General features: G+C 33.9%; 1 long non-coding RNA gene across 1 annotated transcript; it reads left to right on the top strand.

Annotated features, from left to right (window-relative positions):
* Positions 1 to 422: 422 nt before the first annotated feature.
* On the top strand, positions 423 to 3453 carry LOC131007725 (uncharacterized). Its single transcript, XR_009096227.1, has 3 exons — positions 423 to 1269; positions 2563 to 2620; positions 3222 to 3453. It is a non-coding gene; the product is annotated as an uncharacterized LOC131007725 (long non-coding RNA).
* The last annotated feature ends 2547 nt before the right edge of the window (positions 3454 to 6000 follow it).

Here is a 6000-nt window from a genome sequence, read left to right as displayed (position 1 = left end):
ATCCAACAAGGTGATGAATCAACCGTAGATCTTGATGATCTAAGGGCTGAATATGGTTCCTAATTTATATTTTAAGAAGCGTTTTTATTTTAGCCTTCCCCTATATATATATATATATGGTTGGATTTTTGTTGTATCCAAGCTTATGGTAGATCCGTAGAACCAATTCTTGACCACATGATTCGGGTAAGAGGTGCATTGAGATTGTGACACGTGGCAAGAAGCTTTCAAGGCAATTCAAGACAAAAATCTGGGCAGGGGTAAAATCGGAAAATATTTTCGTATATTAAATATATATATATATATATATATATTTATATTCTCAAAATATTCATATTTTAGATGCATAAAGGTTCAAACTAAGATGCATACAGTTTCATATAAAAATGCATAAGATTTCACCCCACCCCAACCTGTAACACCCGGCTTTTTCACTACAGTATATATTATTAATATTATTTCCTATTTTCTATTATCTAAAAGAAGAAAGAGAAGTAGAATCACAGAGATGAGATGAGATATTATTAAAATATCGTGAGCTTTTAATTTGCATCCTTTATTAATTTTATTCTTTGAAGCAAGTTTATAATTCCTAGTTAAAGGGATTATTTTATTATTTTCAGAGATGAGATTGGTGATAAATAAGAAATATTATTAGTCGACTTATCGCTCGACTAATCGAAGTGACGGATGTTATTTAATTATTTATCTATGAGCTTTTTATTTTAATAGTGATGATTTAATATTAAGTCATGAATTTGAGATCATATTTGAGATAGCAAGAATTTTATTTTAGCAAATTCATTTCCTAATTTTAGGAATGAATTTATTTGGGATTTTATCTCACAAGAAATTTGAGTTAAAGTAACCTTTGAAGTTTTATTTATTTATTTTAAAATTTTCTATTTCACTTGTGTCTATGGATTTTGGTTTGATATATGCACAAGGAGTAATATGGAGTGGATTTTATAACATTTTCCTTAAAACTTTATTAATAAAATAGCATGTATATCTAGTTTTTGGATTAGAACAAGAAAAAGCTTATGGGAGAAGTCATTACTTTCTTTATCCTTATCTTCCCTACGACTTTCCCTTTCATGCGTATAATCTCCATTCTTCTTTTACTTCAAGAAAACATGAAAACCTACTTTTCATTTTAGTTCCTTGCTCAGACGCTATTTTCTCCCACTTGTTCTTTCATTTCTTTTGTTGTTTCCTCACCAAGCTTTCGGAACAATTGAATCCTCTTATAATCATCCAAGAGTACAGGTAAGAATTTTTATAGTCAAGTATTCTATTCACAATAGAAATTAGAGAAAACAATAATTCTCTTATCTACTCTGTTTGTTTTGTTTCGAAAGTGGGGGCTGGAAGGATAGGCTTCATATTCATATTTTATCTTAATTTCTCTATGCTTTCAATTAGAGACTGATTAGAATTTAGTGATAGGATGAAAACAATCAAAGCTAGATAAAACCCCCAATTGTCGATTCCCTCAAGAACCCTAGAATTCCATCTTCTTAATTTCCATCAATTGGCTGCGTATATATATTTATATGTTTGTGAGGGAATCATTGAGATTTATTTGAGTTTTTATTTGCAAGAAATCATAATTTTCTAATAGTTTAGTTTCAATGGATGTGGGAATTCTTGATATAAGATAGCTACATGTTTGATGCTTGTGTAATTGTACTCTTTGAGTTGTAAAATGAGATCATACGATAGTAATTGGGGGATATCAAGCATGCTACTATATGTTGATGTGTTAAACATGAATTAAGTTTAAGCTAAAGCATGCTAATGTGTATTAGGATGATGTATTTGAGATCCTATAGCTTTTATTTGAGAAAAATATGAGTGATATGTCAATGAGCATTGCTGTCAGTTTTCAGGTTGGACAGAACAGTATGTTTCGGGGTACTTTTGATGATGTTTCCGTAGTCCAAATAACTTGAAATTTTTATTGTAATAACTTCATCATGTGTAGTCGTTCTCTGCAAAATTTCAGCTAAATCCGAGACCATTAGATATGCTAATTTATTTTCTGAAATGTACTGCGCGAAGCAGCGAAGTTCGGTGGCAGATTTTGCCTTTTGTGATATAACTTCTCATACACTTAATGTATTGTATTTTTGTAACTTTCTAATAAAAATAGACTTTGAGAGATTTCTAAAAATGTAAAGCTTGTATTTTTCTTTAAAGAGGTTGATTTTATATGATATTTCAAAGTTGAGATTCATATATAAATACATGTTTGAGATTTCTTACTTGGGATAGTTATGAATAGAATTATGCTAAGTGATTGATGTTTTAGTTATTAATTGTAAGCTAATCTATATAGAATGGATTAGTCTACTCTTAAGTTTTTTTCAACTTGAGATATCCCAAGAGATATGATGTTATTGTTTGCTTTTAGTTAGTGAAGTCCATATAAGTAGATTACTTAGATTAGAGGAAGCAACCCTAAAGTTTCAAGAGATATAAGTTTCAATTAGAAATTCTTTTCTATTTATTTCTTGTCTATCTATACAATCTTACCTTGGGAACCTCATTATAATGAAGGTTCGAGTGGCTTTATAAAGTAAACAAGCAAGGATCTCTACTTCATTAAGCATACCAGGTGGGCATTACTTTTACTATACGTATATAGAGATCCCCTGCGTGTCGTAGGCCTCTTATACGAATGAATGCATGAGATGATTTAACTGTTAATTTCAGTTTTATATATATCTATCAAATGAGTTTAATGTTACATTTGAGCAAGTTATTTCGTTACAAAATATTTGAGTTAAAGTTATTTCAAGTATTGTCTTGCCATAAAATGTTTAAATTTTAGTATGATATCTATCTGCTTTGGCTTTGCCAATGATGCAATCGAATTCGGGTCCTGAGCAGTTGATAGCTATCCTGCCAGGGCTAGTGTACACCAATGACCGTGAGTCATCTAGCGGGTTGGCCGGTCAAGTGACCGTGAGAGGTGGCCACCTCTCCGGCACACAGTTCCAGATATGATAGATTACAAGAGAACTTAGTCTGCAGACCAACTTTAAGAATCACAAATGGATTTAGTAAGCTTGGGCCTTTTAGCGAAAAACTCCCTTGCTGTACTGTTTATGATGGCATGACAATTTACAGTTTTGAAGCATGTATTTTTATACTTAGGCATACGTGCCCACTGAGTACTTTTGTACTCAGCCCTGCATATATTTCTAAATGTGCAGGTTGAGCAATGGCTGATGAAGATGAAGTGATGAGCGGAGCTTTTGTCATAAGTTTAATAAATGGACTCTTGGATACATGTCTTCATACATGTAATCAGATTATGTTATTCCGCTGCATACTCTCAAGTAATATGTCTTTAAGCTAAGTCGGGTTCATCCGAACTTACGAGTTAATCGAGTCCTTGCGACTAAACAACAGTTATCTTATGATTGTCCCTCCTTAACAATGATTTGATTTCGAGCCTTCATTATTTATTCACCCCTTTCTATTCCCGCTTCTAATTTCCCTCCCTTAGTCATGGTTTCCCCGACTTAATTATCCTTAATTAGGTCCGGTCGTGACAGAATGGTATCAGAGCCGTTCGTTTGCTCTGAATCCAAGAGTTACCTAATTAGTCCTAGATTAGTTATTGTATAAAAGAGTCAGTCGACAAAAGCTCAGCGCTTCATCACATCGTCATGCTCAGCAAGAAAGAAGGTGGTAATGATTTTAAAACATTGAGAAGTTCACGTTCTATATAAATGTACTGATGCTTACATTCAAGTTTTATGCTTTATTGATTGATTAGATATCTCAATGAACTTAGATGCGTTAAGAATGCATGATCACTGTTACGAGAAGAACAATAGAAGCTAGAAACTCAGTTATATTTCACTATAGCCATGGTGAAGAGCTAAGAAAGAGGAAGATAATCCAATGAAAGCAGTGCAAGCGGAGTGCCACGCACAAATCACTGACGCAGACATAGTTCTTCATTCAGGTTGTTCACGCGAGACGGAGCACCTAATCGACTATTGCCTTATTCGATGATAGTTTAAGTATGATATTGCTTATAGCGATGAGTGCGACTTATGTAATCAGTTAGCTAATCCCTAATAAGTTGAGACTCGCTTCTAGCCTCGATTATCACTAGCTATGGCTTGAGGATAACCTTCATGATTCATGTATGAACTTCAGAGTTAGACTTACGAGGGGTCAAAATGCTTTGTATATAATGTTATAATATTACGATTAAAGCTATCAGCTTATAGTTTCAGATATTCGGAACCATTCTACTTACAGTACCTATCGCAATAGATGAGGACATGACTGAGAATCCCTATTGATTACGATCACCTACTACGAATTGGAAAGACGAGATGTGATATGAGTACTAGCAATTACCAACCATTATGATTGATCATAAAAGTTTACGCAAGTGTGTAAGATGAGAGAAGTTCTCGAAGATGGTTCAGAGTTTAATAATAGCTAGAAGCGCCGACAGTGGATCAATGCTGAAATAAATGAATTAAGATTCTAATGAGACCCTAAGGATATACTCAAGATAAATATATGTCACAGCCCGCCCTAACTAGGGATAGTTAGGCCGAGTGATCCACGACTAGGGATGGGGTTAAAGAAAAAGGGGAAGAAAAGGGGCGTCATTTATAGCCGTAAAACTTACTCATCTTAATTAAACTCGTCATTTTTATTCATTAATACTCAATTGAAAACAGTCTATGAAAGACTGCATAAAAGTTAATTAATATCATTAATCAAGTTATACATCGTATGAAACCATTCTCTTAAGACTCAAAGTATGACATAACATACTATAACATCAACAACATCTTGCAGCGGAAAGTAGCTAGACATATGTATGAAGACATATTCTAGACAGGTTAACTATTTATTAACAACCCTGGAGACTCCGCTCATTGCAGCACCATCATCACATCAACTCAACCTGCACATTTAGAAAACATATGCAGGGCTGAGTACAAAAGCACTCAGTGGGCACGTATGCCTAGGTATAAAAATACATGCTTCAAAACTGTAAATTGTCATGCCATCATAAACAGTACAACAAGGGAGTTTTTCGCTAAAAAGGCCCAAGCTTACTAAGTTCATTTGTGATTCTTAAAGTTCGTCTGATCAGACTAAGTTCTTTTGTAATCTATCATATCTGAAACTGTGTGCCGGAGAGGTGGCCACCTCTCACGGTCACTTGACCGGCCAACCCGCTAGATGACTCACGGTCACTGGTGTACACTAGTCCTGGCAGGATAGCTATCAACTGCTCAGGACCCGAATTCGATTGCATCATTGGCAAAGCCAAAGCAGATAGATATCATACTAAAATTTAAACATTTTATGGCAAGACAATACTTGAAATAACTTTAACTCAAAGATTTTGTCATGAAATAACTTGCTCAAAGGTAGCATTAAACTCGTTTGATAGATATATAAAACTGAAATTAACAGTTAAATCATCTCATGCATTCATTCGTATAAGAGGCCTACGACAAGCAGGGGATCTCTATATACGTATAGTAAAAGTAATGCCCACCTCGTTGTGTCTCTGTATCAATGAGTAACGTCACTCTCTCCCTCAAGTCGTTACTTCCCAAAAGGACCTTCATCGTTATGAAGAATTGGTGAGAAGTTATAAAAGAAACCTCGATTAATAATCTAATCTCTTTTATAAAACATTAGTATCTCTAATGTTCATCTCTCTTGATTGTTAATCAATATAACAATTATTATCTCTCGTCATTACTCATTAATTATAACATCCTTATGTTATAATTAGCAGCGCTTCAATTAAAAGAAATATTTAACACATCGAAAAGTCCACTTTCTTAGCAGATCTATTCGCTCTCATCTCGTCTAATTATCCGATTAGAAAGTTAAACTTTCCATTAGGCATGTATTTGAGTCACGAGTCAACAAGAATTGACTATGCTCAAATTCTAATTTCACTAAAAATTTCGGCATGACCTATTCATATATAATGTC

This window comes from Salvia miltiorrhiza, chromosome 2, assembly GCF_028751815.1.
Source record: "Salvia miltiorrhiza cultivar Shanhuang (shh) chromosome 2, IMPLAD_Smil_shh, whole genome shotgun sequence".
Classification (NCBI taxonomy): domain Eukaryota; kingdom Viridiplantae; phylum Streptophyta; class Magnoliopsida; order Lamiales; family Lamiaceae; genus Salvia; species Salvia miltiorrhiza.
This window is presented reverse-complemented; position numbering and strand designations above follow the sequence as displayed.